The 15226-nt window shown below is 36.1% G+C and overlaps 1 protein-coding gene across 1 annotated transcript in view; it reads left to right on the forward strand.

The window, feature by feature from the left end:
- The first annotated feature begins 5624 nt into the window (after positions 1 to 5624).
- LOC310883482 (uncharacterized protein) overlaps positions 5625 to 15226 on the forward strand; it is a 121384-nt gene continuing 111782 nt past the window's right edge. Inside the window, exon 1 of the mRNA XM_083803925.1 lies at positions 5625 to 5764. The gene's annotated coding sequence lies outside the window, so the exon portion shown is untranslated. The remainder of the gene's footprint in view (positions 5765 to 15226) is intronic.

Here is a 15226-nt window from a genome sequence, read left to right on the forward strand (position 1 = left end):
CAGAGTTTTTGCCAGAAAAAATAATGTGAAAGTCAAGCAAACATTATAGCACTCTAAAACAGCACCGGTGGCACAGATATAAATAAAGAAATCTCAAAAGAATTAATGCAACTATTAAAATGCAAAAATTGTATGTTTGATAACAATTATTAAAATGAGTCCTAGTAAGCAGTATAACCTATTTTTTGTAAAATCCTCAAAATACATGGATGTGCTTCCTAAATAGAAAAGACATGTAAAAACTTGTTTGGAACAGGCTCAGACAAATTATTCTTTAAGGTTTCTGGTTTGTCAGAGGTGAGGTGGAGTGTGTTATCAGGAGTAAGATGAGCAGTATGTCCCTGGTTAGAGTGTCCTTGCTATTGATAAATACATGCCAACAGATACAGATCTGGGTTAAAATGGTGCTGTCATCAAATTGCTGAAATTTCTGCCTTTGAATGTACATTGTCATTTATACTTAAATAATGAAATTTATCCTTTGATACACAAGAAATGATGTTCTTTCTACCATGCAAACTCACAGGTTTGTGTGAATTTTCAGATCTACACAACTGAATTTGAAGAATGAAAAAGAATAATATCAAGGAATATAATTTTAATAACTTCTGTATGGCTAAAACTCATTTTCACTTTGCTAATATTGGATACCAAGGTACCAAAACCATGATCAGATTCTAACACTTCCTTTCCTTTTTCCCTGTCCCTAAGCTTGTCTTACATGCTGTTGAGGTAGCAAACCCATTCACTTTGTGGTTTTAACGGGACCCAAACTGTTATCAGTGGTCTCTTGAAAAAATACTTGTTGTACAGTTAGCAACTAATACCATAAGACAGATGGAAATATGTTAAGACAGTATAAAATAGGTGCAGTTTAATGAAATGCTATATATATATATATATATATATATATTTAAAGTAACAAAATGCCCTGTAATAGTAAGCTTGTTCTTCATTGTTTATGATCTGCAGAGTGATGCTTATTCTACCTCACTCTTACAGGCCACAGGTGAGTCCTCTACTGCCTTTCCTGACTTTAAATATTTGAGTGGTTAAACTGAACTACCAGGATTTGACTATAAATCTTTCAGTGGGTATTCTGAAACTGCAAAAAAACAAAAACGACAAAAAAAAAAAACCACCTTTCCAAACATATGATCACATGAATATACTCAGTGTTGTTCTACAAACTTGATTTACTAATGATCTAAATTTACTTGATTAATGATACACTTTGCAGCCTTTATCTAGTCACTCTGGGGTTGTGTCATACTATTCTAATCGACCTTCATAGCAATTTTCCTGAACCAACTGCTTAAAAAACATGTATAGAGACCATAAAGACCTGTCAAAAATATAGACATTTAAGTTTAGAATGACTGTGGACATACATATAAGCTAGTGGGATGCTGAGTACAAATGATCAATTAGTGCAGACCAGGGCAATATCATGTGAACCCTTTTGCATTCATCAGTCAGGACAAGTCAGTTTTACACACAGCTGTAGCAGAAGTAATCAGCAACTTTTAGAATAAAAATATACTCTTGTTGACCTATTATGGTGATATTCTTTATGTTATAATTTGATTTGACTTGTTTTAACCTACACTATTTCTCCTTGAAGTTATATTGATGAGTTTTAACTTTTCTGCTGTACCTGATTATAGTCATATTTATCACTTCCTTATTTTACCAACAACTTTCAATTATTTTGAATTTCCAGACTTCTAATGGCTTTTGAACAAATAGAGATTCTGTGCAGTGAATTTGATCCTACTGTCAAAAGCCTTGCTTTTCTAAGATACCTCAGAAACTGTGAAATACAATCAAGTTAAAGATTAAAACTACTGCTGTATCCCACAAAGCCTCCGTTGGCATGCTGGAACTCCCAAATTCTTTTTCTTTGCTAAACAGTGAACTATTTATTACCTTGGCATACTCCCTTCATCTATCCTAAGAATTCATGTTATTCCAAAATAAGACAGTTCGGGAGGGTCTTCTCCCTGTGGTACAGAAATGCAAAAATCTTAACTGTACTGTGAATAGTTTTGGTAGCAAATTTAGAAATTTTGTTAAAGGCTCTACATATTTGAATAAATCCAAAGGCCTCATCATCAATGAGAATATTTCCATTTCATCACAATGAAGTTTTTTTTTTTTTAAATGAACTAACGTTTCTTTACCAAAGATGTTTAAAAATCTTATGCAGAAATCTACTGATGAAGCACCTCAAATGTAATTTATTTCAATTACAGCAATGTTTCCCCACTGTGTTTTCTGTCTCCTTGTTCTTATGGAGGGTTAATGATGTCAGTGTAGTCCTCAGATGACTGAAATAATAGTACAACCTAAATTTATTATAAAATAGTAATAATCTAGATTATGTTTCAAGACCAAGGTTTACACATTCACATGAGTTTAATACATGGAAGTAGCCTAGTCACAATGGCTTTGATTTTCTTACATTGGCTTGAGATCCTTGTGATTAACTGTCACAGGGGTATATCTGTGCCATCGCTTGTTCTTGTCAATGCGAATGCAGGTCACTAAACCCTCTGAAACCTGTATAGAAGTGAGCCAAAGGTCTGCCTATGTGGCTGTCCAAACAAGTGTGACCGAAGTATACCATTTTCTATGACAGCCAGGGGTGTGGCCAGCATCTCATTCAGCTGCCTTTGAATCCCTGGCTTGAACAGCCAAGTTTCTATTTATAACTGGATTTATTGAAAATGACCTTTGGCACCAGTACAGACCAGAGCTTGGACTTTGGCTTCTAATCTGAGGAGGAGGTCCCACCCCCGACCTCTCCCCCACATGAAACAAGCACAATAGTGAGCCATGGAAATACATCATCAAATCCCACTATTCATATTGCTGTAGATATTCATCAGGTGCATTGATTCATTAAGAATCAGATCACATCTCTTTGTCTTATTAACTTTGCATCACAAGAATATATTTCTTCTTTACTTTTCCTCCACCCGCTTTCCTCCTGATAGAAACGATACATTCCACATATTGTGAAGTGGTGCCATAAATTATTGTTTTATAACATTTAATGTTTTATTTTCCTTAAAGTCTCATTTCTTATTTTCTTTCTGGAAAAAAAAAAAGTTAATGTCAACTTTACAAAAATTAAATGTCAGCATTTATGTGCCACAGAGTAGTACTGCAAATCTTACACTATTGCCATCTTAGGTTTCTGGACAACGTGACAATTTTTTTTTTTTCCCTATATCTCTGTTTTTGTATGATGCTTTCATTTGCAACATTTGAAAAAGGATGGTTCTCTTTTGCAATAAATATTTCTGTTTGACATCACATAGTAATTCCTCATCAATAGTGCTTCAAATTATTGAGCCTTAGAGACTGGTATAGTATTGTATATCTTACTGCTGAGTATGCACTGCACACCAGCCAAGAGAATTGGACACCCTGAGTCTTGAACAGATTTAGAAAACAACTGAGCTTCTCACAGAATTATTGGTACAAATGGTCCATTTTTAAAATTGCACTCCAAAGTCAAATCTGTCAATTCATATTTCTTCCCTTATGTCTTTTTCTTTGAAATTTGATTTTCAGCAATTTGATTCAAAAGAACAAAGAGATCAAATAATCTTCAGTTATCTTTCTTACTGGAAGTATTTTGAGTATTTTTTTCCTCTCATTTTCCCTGCCAGTGCAGTAATTTTTCCATCAAATATCATTGCAGATACATTTTACAATAAAGTAATGAGTAAGACAACACAAACACATTCATTCTTTTAATTAAACGAGCTACAGCTTTTTGGCTGAAACAAATGATAATATTATTTATAACTCAAATTACATTACATAAAGTTTGCTCTCATCTATAAAGAGACTATAAATGACATGGTAGGGTTCCATATTTGCTTATTTTATTTCATTTTATTTATTTTTTTTTATTTTTTACCCAATTATTTTCCTGTTGACCTCTCTTTTAATTTACAAATAAAACCATGACTTTCTTGACTGCCAGCACTGAAAATTCACCCTGGGATCTGAGATCAAGCTGTGTTCTTTCTGGTTTATGCCAAAATAGACTCTGGTTCACCTCCCCAGTGCTGAGGTGGCTCTGCAGGGCTGGCAGGAATGAAAAGCAATAAAAGTATTTTTGCCAGTAAAAAGATGAAGTGAACAAATTCTCTCAGAAGTAGGAAGACAACAATTTTAAAGTCAGCTTTATAGGAAACAGCTGTTGTTTGGAACAAATGCTCACAGCAGAGCTCGGGTGGAAAGGCTCATGGCTTGATGTTCCTCTGCAACCTTCCTTCATTTCTTTTCCTCTTCGGTCTTCCCAGCTCAGCTTGGGGCTTGCAGCAATTCCTGAAGCTGAGCTGCCTATGAGATGCTTTTTCTCTGTCAGAAGTGATGGACTTAGGTGTTTCTGCCCTCCTCTAGTTGCTAGCATGCCTACACTTGTGTTGGTATGACTGTGTCCGGGACCGCTCCATGCATTGGATGGAGATGATTTTTGTGGAAGTCCTCAGGCTCATTGCTTTGGAGCCAAGTACGAACCCAACTCTGCAAACTGTTGCACTGTCAGGCCTATAGCCTCAACCTCCTGCTTCAGGGTTTGTGGGACACTAGATGAAATCTAAAGAATGCAGTTTCCTAGTTATTTTTCCCAAATCCCAGACAAAGATAAACATTTACTGAGTTCTTTGCACTTAGGTGTAAAGCTGCACTGTAAGGAAAACGATAAAGGTAAAGCCAAGCAATGACAGGAATGTATTCAAAGGCACATGCGAACCCTCCCCTTTCTGCACTGCAGTGGGTCTCACCATGCTTTTGGCAGAATTTCCCCTCAGCTGCTTAATCCAGTAATTCGCTGTGTTGTATTTCTCATTTGTTAAAGAGGAAAGAGAAAAGGTAATGATGCCTGACAAAGACTGAGACTGCTGCCCCTGGAGCTCCTTCAAAATCTCAAATTCAAACTGTGGGAAATATTTGGCAAAGGTTAACACGGTTCTTAGGGAAACACATAGAAGGCAGGAAAACAAACATGTAAATATTTTTATTTGCCTTCTATGGGGCACCGCTGATGACCAGACCGTCAGCTCTTGCTATGTCCAGGTGGCCTGTTCCCTCCAAGCCCGTGTGCCACCCGCTGCTCTGAGAGCACTAGGCCTAGCCCTTGGTGCCACAACACTCCTGGAGAGCCTGAAGGACACTGAGAAGCAAAGATGAACAATTATTTGCATGGCAAAACATGACAGAGCTAACAAGAGAAGAGACATTGAGCCACGGGCGATGTATGCTGGCATTTACAGTTCCCTCTGCTGACACGTCCCCTGTGAAAAGTGATTCTCTGCACTGTCTCCTTGGGTTTAAGGAAAACGAAATTTAATGGAACCTGATTTTGATTTTATATGTAATTCAGCCCATTGGATATGCACTGACATGGAAACTAAGAGAAAAGGAAGATAATTACAAATGCAGATTAAAATAGCTGCTAAACAAAATGGAGATTTATGCAGAATGTCTTTCAGAAGAAATAACTCTTGTGCTTGCTTTGGCTGGCACTGGTACAATGCACTTAATTTCTTTTTCTTAATGCACTTTTATAGACTACTTCTGCAAAGCTGTGGTTGAGACTTCATTTTAATAATCGCAGCAATTTGAATATGCACTTGTTTCTGCCTGAGGGGTAAACATCTGCACGTGGTTGAAAAAGGATCTGTGACACCGAACTTCTGCAAAGCTCTGCTTTCCCACCTGTCAAAATAAAATAACCAAACAGGTAATTCTTTTTTAGGAGTGAAACCAAATGCATGGAAGTAAAGGCATCCATAGTTAAGACAGCAGCAATTTTTACCTCTTAGCTCAACATAATTTGTTTATGTATTACAGCATCAGCTGTAGGTTATGTAAGATATGTTGCAAGACCTTATGACATCTGATGAATAAAGGACAAAGTCTCAGTTTGGTTTTGAATATTCAGGGTTTAGTGCATTCTGCTGTAACCTCCTCCCAGGTCTTACTGCTCCGGTTGATACAATAGCAAACGATCTCTTTCTATGATTAATGGCAAAGTTATGGCCACTGAGTGCCTTTATGTTGCCACCCTGTGTTAGGGGTTGTACAAGTGTAATCAAAGGACATTCCTTATGTCAAAGTGCCAAAATTCAAATACTAGTTAATGGACCAATGTACTTTTGAATCGGATGAACGGCTACATTACATTATCTGAAGCAACCTTTGCATTTTATGAGTTGTAAGTCATCTAAATTATAAGAACAATCCTCAGAATCAAAATTCTCTCCTTAGATTACATCAATACCCATTTTGACATCACATAAACTAGTTAGCAATCAGAAAGCTTAATCCTATTCATTTGATTCAGACGAGTAGTCTCTCTGGGGTTAACTGAAGCGCTCATAAGAATAATATGAACACGGTTACTTCTTGCTCAGGTAATGGTAAATCATATGATTAAATTACTTTTTTCCCCTCAAGGCCACTGACAAGACAATTTAACAAGAGTCACAAATATCTAGTTATGATCTACAATCAAATATACATACCACATAAATTTCAAAGGGAAACAAAAGTTTCTTTAACATGAGGAGCTTGATGCTTTTAATGTCAGAATGGGGACAGAATTACACTAATAGATTAACATAATTAATTAGGCCAATTTCTAAAAAAACTATGCAGACAAATTGCATTCATAAGTTAAGTGGATTCTGCATAAGAATTAAATATTTTGCATACATTATTTGCAAATGTACATTTTTTCTGGGGAAAAATGAATGCGTGCCCATTTAATTGAAGAATGCATCCAACTGCATACCTAAGAACATGCAGAACAACAGACTGAAGGACACATGGACAAATTGATTATGGTATTTCTTGATTTCTTAGCTCTTGACTTGGCAATTAAAACATTTATTATGCCCATCGCACCTTACAGGTGAAATGCAGTTTGGGAAAACAGATTAATATATGCTCAATTACTACTCATTATTCCACTGATGTATAAGCTAGAGGGGGTGAATGTTTTTTTATCAGTATAAATATATATTTTTTTGTATCAAAAAGTGCTAAGATTTGTGGAGAGATCTCTTCACACTGAAGAACATTTTTAGCAAGGATTGCACCTGGAAGCATGAACTCTGTGACAAACCCTACTAACAGTCACATTGTGAGGGCTATTGGTAAACAAAGAATATGTGTAGTCATCTATTCTATATTCTATTCTATATTATGTATATTACAGGTTTTTCATTTCATAAACTCCTATTTTCTATTGCTTCAATAATAGACTGGGATATTAGTAAATAAAATGTTGACCTGTCCCATAGATGAAGCTGGGCAATTGTTCCAGGCAGCACGGTGGAATGGGGCCATCTCTGAACAGTCCTTCACTGTGGCTTCTGCTTGAGCTGTGCTAGCTAGGCAAACATGGGATAAGGAACAGCATCGTTTATTTTGACCAAATGACCAATAGCTATGGTTAGAATAAAGATTCATTGAATTAAGGTTAAGCATGCAACCTTTGGCATTTTCTGCCTCTTGGGTAAATAACTATTACACTTTGCTCATTTGCTTAAGTAGTATTTCTAGGTCTGTTTATTTATTTATTTATTTATCTCTTTAAAATACAACTCGACACCAAAAAAAGTCAACAGGAAAAGTTTAAGTCTTTTGGTTCTTTAAAATTAATTTATTTTTTTGCATGACTTCTTTACGCTCCATGTAAAAAGCTACCACTTTCTTTTGTTCAAACTTTCCAGGACATTTCACCTTCAGTCAGAGCCCAAACGGAAATTTTTAGAAAGAGGAGATTTTTTGAGGTTACTGATATGTGGTAACACAGCAGAAGCAGATAAGACATAGTTGCTGTGTTCTGAGATAACATGTTCCAGCAGGTACATCACCCCTTCGCTTGGAAAACTGGCCTGTGTTTTTCTTTCAGAATCTCTTATCACCATTTTTTATTTCCTTCTTCAGTCCTTCCTTTCAGACATTCTGTGTTTTTCTGTGTGAAAAGAAACTGTTTGTTACAGTATGAGTGAGAGGGTAGGATGATTTAATGGACAAAGGAAGAGAGGGATGGGTATATACAAAAAGGAAAATCGTGGGATAAGAAAATGGTGGAGCAGTTTGTGGAAGACAGGCAGGCTGTAACTAAATTTAGGCTGATACTGGGATGAGACCAAAATAAAATGTATGCCTGTGGCAATTATCAATATTAATATGAATTTGTAATGGCTGTTAGAGACATAAAACTAGGTGAATAAAAATTGATCATAGAATTTATACAAACCATTATGGTGATTTAAATCCTTATGATCAGTGTTTACTTATGTCTTAGGGTAGAATAATGAACCTTTAATTGCAGGCAAGCAATTTTATGTCAGAATAAATCAGAACTTGGGTGCAGTGATTCCATTTATCCAACAATGCAGTTGATTTTGGCACTCATTCAGCATTCTTTATATTAAGTTTTAATGCAAAGCATCTGAAGCACACTTAATAAAGCCATTAGATACAACCCATACATGATGAAATGTTCCCCATCCTCTCCCCTTTTTCTCCTTTTGACCCACACAAGGCTTATTTTTACAGTACAGATCCACTTTTTGATCTCTAAACTAAAAGATAGAATGAGCCAAACAAAACAAAACATATATGCAACAAACACAGTTGACTTCTGAGGCTGAAAGGGTGAAATGCAGAATGAATTCTTGTTCCAGGAATGTTTTGTTAAGCATTTAGAAACATTGTTTTCTGAAGGAACTATAGAGATTAAATGGTCTGGAACAATATCATATGAAAAGACAGATGACTGTTTTAAAAGCAGGAGATCTTAATCTTAGTCTAGAATGCAGAAAGAGAATCATCTTTTAAAATTTATTTATTCTAGTTTCAGCATATATTAAACACGATGTGACCTGTCCTGAACTTGAGACTCATTTAAGAAGTAATATAAAATGTTATTAGAGACCAGACATGCTAATAGGATAGCAAAAAAACCTTATGTCAGTGCTGACTCCTGGATGTCTCAGGCAGCTCCTGCCAGAGGTCCAGAGCCAGCAAACTAGAAGACTGGGTTAAACGCCTAAAGCAGTCTGAGCTGGGGGGTCTGAGGAGGTGGCATTTCTTTTTGTTTTAGTCACTTAAAGGCAGGTTTTGTGGCCTTTGCCATGCAGCTGGAAGAGCAGTAGCATGCTCATGGGAGATGTCCTGGCCAGGGAGCGAATGAGCTGCTGCTGGGGAGAACCTGGTGAGTGGAGGTGGTGGTGGGAGCTGCTGATGGCAGTTGCTTTGGAGCTGGCCACCACAACTCAGTTATGAGTTCTGCGCAAGCTAGAGGTCAGGTCCTATGTAACAGCTATCTCTAATGAAGCGGCAGGAGCACTTTTGTCCACATGAGTTGGGGTCACTGGGGTGGCAGTGCAGTTTTGATCCTGTTTAAGACTATGAGCTGCAGGGGGCATGGCTGGAGATGCCACCAACATCAGCTGGCTGCCATGCCCTTGGCACGATTTCAGTTGGCTGTGCTGCAAGCAGCCACCCTAGTAGCTACATCAGGAGCAGCTCAGCTCTGCAGTATCAGGCACAGAGATGACTGGTAGCAGAAAGCTGAGCATCTTCCTCAGTCATATGTCCCTGCACGCAAGACAGAGCCCTGCCAGAAACTGCTTCATGCTCTTGAAAAAAGGAACACATTTGAGCATTCCCTGGGAGGATGGGGCAGTTTTGATCAGCATGCTGGTTAAAAAAACATATGCTTTGAGGGTTTACAGTGCACCTGTTAAAATCTCTACCTGAATTACCAATGCATGAGCTAGAAAGTGGAAAACCATAAGACAAAAGACAAGGTTATTGACGTTAAAATCAAGACAAGGTAACTATAACAAACTTCCAGAAATTAGCAGTCTAAACGAAATGAAGTTCTATCTTTTTGTATAAATATTGAAAGTAAACCAGAGGAAATTAGGCAACAGTATCTAAAAAGACATTGTCGTTTTCTGGTGGATGATATTTCATAATGGCAGAAAACGCAACCACCTAGCCCCCAAAACCCTAAAATGATGATGAATTTGCATATAAATTGCAAATGTTTTGGCAAGAATGCGTATCAAGGGCATGACTAGGGTGTTTGTGCTTTTCTGTACTGCCTCATCTACTTATCACATCATCTGCAATGCCTTATGAGATATGTTTTTGTTTGTTTGTTTGTGTGTTTTAAATTAGACTTGCGAAATATGTACAAAATCAGAAAAAAATCCTGAAGTAAAATAAAAAATGTAACATTTCTGTTTCAGTTTAAACAAGGATTCACTGTATCACTGGGATATTGTCACTGGGAGGAACTGGAAAAGATAATTAGTCAGAACGAACTGTATGAATTTCTGAGCATTATCAGAGCATTATCCTAGTTCAGATATATATATGGAATTACATATATATATATGGTATTTTAAAATTTCAAATGCCTACAGCAATATCACCATAGTTTATATTTTAACTATTAACAGCTTTAATTATAACAGTATATATTTAATTATAACAGTGTAAGCAAAAATAAAGTTTGAGTGCCTTATTTTTGGGGTAAATGCAGTACTGAACTCTGTAAGTTAAAAGCATTTCTTTATGAATTGAAATGGAATCTCAGCAAGACTTTATGATTAAAATTGAAATCATTTGCCATGCCTTATATATAATTGGGCTAATTAACTGCTGGACACACATAAGTCAAATTTTCCATGTAAGCACCTGATGTACCGTATTTTATTTGGTGACTTTCTAATTAATACTGAAAAACACATTACCCTCCCCTCCCCCAGCATCCCTTAACAGAAGTCTAAGGTTGTGAGGTTAAGCACTTGAAGGACAGAGAAATGCAAGGCTCAAGGCTGTCAGTGCACTCTCAGGTCATATTCTGTTTACAAATGTTCATAACCTTCAATGATGTGATCTTTCTCTGTTCACTGTTGCTGTGCCCACAAATACAGGGGTGTTCAGGAGGTAAGAAACTTCTACAAAGTCCTAGTCAATTTCTATCACACAAATTCGGAACATTTGACTGCCAAACATTAGGAAATATTTCTTCAGTATATGTGAAGTAAATTTTTTTTTTTTTCAGAGGGTTTTCTTTGGTCAGCTCTGTAAAGTAGTAGCTCTGTCTTAAGACAGAACACTGTCAGAGCTTGGTTTTTTTTATTTATTTATTTTTTTTTTTCCCCAAAAAACCTGAAGAGACTTACAAAAAGTCCAATTCCTCCTTAATATCATTCACACATTAACATCTGAAGCATGAAAATTACATGTAGGCGTGTAAAGTATTGGTCTTAGGTTGTTATCCATTATGGAAAAATCCAGTGTGGATTTTTATAACTGTATGAGGTTAAAAGCACTTAGATCACAGGTTGATTGTGGGCATTATTGGATAGGTTGATGCTAATGGGAGCTAAGACTGACCATTTCTGCCTGGACTGAAACCCATAACAAATGTAAGAAAATAGGACCCAAAGCCATTATTGGTTTGGTATGCTTTTCATTTTTTCTTTTAAAAAAATCAATTTTCAACAGCATGGTATGTCCTTGTTCTTCTCTGTCTTGGACAGTTCTGAGAATACGACTTAAAGGATAAAACATAGGAAGAGGGAAGGCTAGATATGACTACTAGAGTGACATTTTAGCCATTTTCACTTGTGGAAAGCAGCCTGCAGCTGCTTGTAATCCTCTGAGCTCACAGAGAAGTCAGTATTTGATCCAGAATAATTAGAAAATGCCATATGAGATGGGCTTAAACTAACTATAAGTTCGCAAAATGTTTGAGCCTAAAAATACCCTGAGAATTTGTAAAACCTTGAAATATTTATTCTGAAAATTTAAAAACTGAATGATTGCAACTTTCTATTTTGAAACAATTGCTTTGTTTCAAAATTGACCAAGGTGTTACAGCAATGTCAAAGGGTTAAATAACTTTGGAATTAAATGATACAGCACAATGCAAACATCTAGTCTGCTTGAATTGCCACAGGCTACTCCATGGCCAACATGAAGAAACCGCTAACATGTTTGAGTCTCCAGTCTACCAAGGAGGAAATAAAAATAATCACATGTTGTGATAATTTAACACTGTTTTAAGTTATGCTTTCGCGGAGTTGAGCCTGGTATGACATTTTATTGTGATCAGTCTGCCTTGGCTTTCCAAAGAACAAAATGTAAACAGGTTCAGAAGAACTTGACCTCATCAACTTGAACAACTGCCCTAACTTGTGGTTGTCATTAGCTTACAGTTGTTGACCAATGAGAGCATAGAAATTGTAACAATTAATGACTGATACTGGCTTTTAAAATCCAGAGACAGGCCTGTAAAATTAATCAGCCATAGTTTTTTGGCTAGGGTTATTCAGACTTTATTTTATTGTGAAATATGAGATGACCTGACACCTGTTTTACTTGTCAGCGTTGAAGTAATGATATTCAAAAGTGGAATGATAGTTAAATAGTCAAAACATAGCTTAATGATAATTATTCCTAACCATTGAAATTAAAGAACCTTCAGGATTTTGGAGTAGAAAAAGCCCATTCAGTCAAGGAGTCTGAAAAAAACTAAACATTCAGTGGAGTTCAGATTCTAGTGTGCAGTTCAAACATACCCCTTGATTTGGGAGATCATGTAAACACATACTTGATCATCATTTTCTTGAATCAGAAACATGTTACAGTACAAATAAGACAAACAAAACCCCCAGATATTTAAAAAACAAAACAAAACAAACAAAACAAAAGAATATATCTGGGATGTAAAAGAAATTAGAAACTGACATCAAAGGAACAAAAGATACTAAAGAAACTTCAGATTTCACATAGAATCATAGAATATCCCGAGTAGGAAGGGACCTATAAGGATCACAAAGTCCAACTCCTGGCACCACAGGTTTATCCAAAAATTCAGATGATATGACGAAGTGCACAGTCCAAACGCTTCTTAAACTCCAACAGGCTTGGTGCCATGGCTATGTCCCTGGGGAGCCTGTTCCAGTGTGTGACAACCCTCTCGGTGAAGAACCTCTTCCTGATATCCAGCCTGAACCTCCCCTGTCGTAGCTTGACTCCATTCCCTCGGGTCCTATCGCTGGTCATTAAAGAGAATAGGTCAGCGCCTGCCCCTCCACTCCCCCTCATGAGGAAGCTGTAGACCGCGATGAGGTCTCCCCTCAGCCTCCTATTTTCCAGGCTGAACAGGCCAAGTGACCTCAGCCGCTCCTCATACGTCTTCTCCTCTAGGCCCTTCACCATCTTCGTAGCCCTACTCTGGACACTCTCCAACAGTTTCACATCCTTTTTGTACTGTAGTGCCCAGAACTGCACACAGTCCTTGAAATACTCATTATACTAAAGTGGTGCATTACATGTTGCATAAGAAAAAGAAAATTTAAAATCTAACTTTCCATATACATAAATTTTACACAAGGTAGATTTTTTTTTTCTTTGAAGAGTTATTCAAAGTCTTTATTGTTTTCAATATACTTAGTAAAATTAGTTTATTTTAAGTTTTTTAATTTTCTATAACTTACTATTTTGTTGTTTAAAAATTATTTTACCACCATTGTTTTTAAGAACTTACTTTGTCAGTGATTATTTGAAAAATTTGATTTTATTGATGTCTGAAATAGCAGAGAAAAATATAAATTGCATTCACTTCAAAGAGATTTCAGCTAGGTGTAAGCCACTTTCTAATAATAGTATAAGAGTTGAATCTTATAAAGTGTTTCCATATTAAAAAATTCAAAATATGTTTAATTAGAGACAAAACTATTTCTTTACTACCATAAAATGTGTTCAAAATTTTCTGTGTGGATATTGCAATGAATAAAACTTCAGTCACCTGACTTTGTTGAAAACAAAACATAACAAAACAAAACAAAACCAAAAAAAAATGAGAAAATGAAATCTACCACCTTCACAAAAGATGTCAGCAGAGACAGCATTTCAAGACACGATACAGTAATTTAAAGTGCCAAAAAATTACTAATAAAAAGGCCTTATGACACTCAAGACTGAGACCTCATAATCCATTTGCTGTGGGGGCTATGGCTGTGACTTAACTTCTGCTGAACATTGGTGTAAATTATAAAGTATTTTATTTCAAATTATATAAAAGAAGAATTTACTGCTTTCAGTACCTCTACACAGATTCATACATTTGGATTAAAAGTGCCAGGTGCCAAACAATTTCTGCTGAGGAAATGATAAGTGTGTTCTACTTTGAAAATCTACCCCCATATTCACTTATATGTACTTGGATGACCATTAGTTTTCTTTTCTTTTATCTTTTGGACTCATGTGCCTTGATGCAAAGAGAATAGGCATTGGGATGCCCACAGGAAGAGGAAGAATAAGCTTTAGCAAATGCAGATAAGTATCATTATTGAAGGGTTATGCGTGGTGGTTGCATTTTAAATACTTCAAATTACTTAACATCTTGTCTAGATCCTTCTATATAACTAGTTATTATTTAAGAGCTAAAGATAATTTTAATTGTCAGTTAAAAGCCAACTTCCATGCTAATTTGTATTTAATTTAAGGTTAATCAATATTTCTTGACATGTCAAAGAGACAAACAGAGCATTATTTTTGCTTCTTAGAAGAACTGAGAACCTAACTAAGTAAAAAAGAAGTGTAATTGCCAGGCAAATCTGTTTATTCAAATTCCATTTTCATGGACCTTCTCTCTCTCTCTGCTTGTATGTGTAAAAAGAGAGAGCAAGTGAAAGTATTCATTGTTATGTCAGTTGCCATCTACTTACTCTGTTGGGCAGCTCCTTAGAGTCATGAAAAAGAAAGAGTAAAATAAGATTTTAAAGCCTCATGTCCAATCTGTTTTTAAATTATGTCAGCTCTTTCAAGTTTTCTATTTATATTTTTAAAAAAGTGATTTGCTCTTTGGTGAAGCTGTCTTTGATTATGCTCCTTAATTCTTTAGCTAGTTAAATACACTAAGTTTTGTAGTTTAAATAAATTCTTAAAGTTCCAGAATTTGCAATGGGCCTATTTTTAGAAAATCTGTATAACCTGATAGAGAAGATAGTAATTCAGTAAGTATGTTTAGCCTTCCAGCCTGAAGAGCTTATAAAGCTTCCTTTGTTCATATAATGGATACATTTTCCAAATTTCTATTAATGTAAGTTGTGAAGCCCATGACATCTTCACAGTCAGAGAAATAAGTATGAGTGTATGG

This window comes from Anser anser, assembly GCF_964211835.1.
Source record: "Anser anser genome assembly, chromosome: 1".
Taxonomy (NCBI): Eukaryota; Metazoa; Chordata; class Aves; order Anseriformes; family Anatidae; genus Anser; species Anser anser.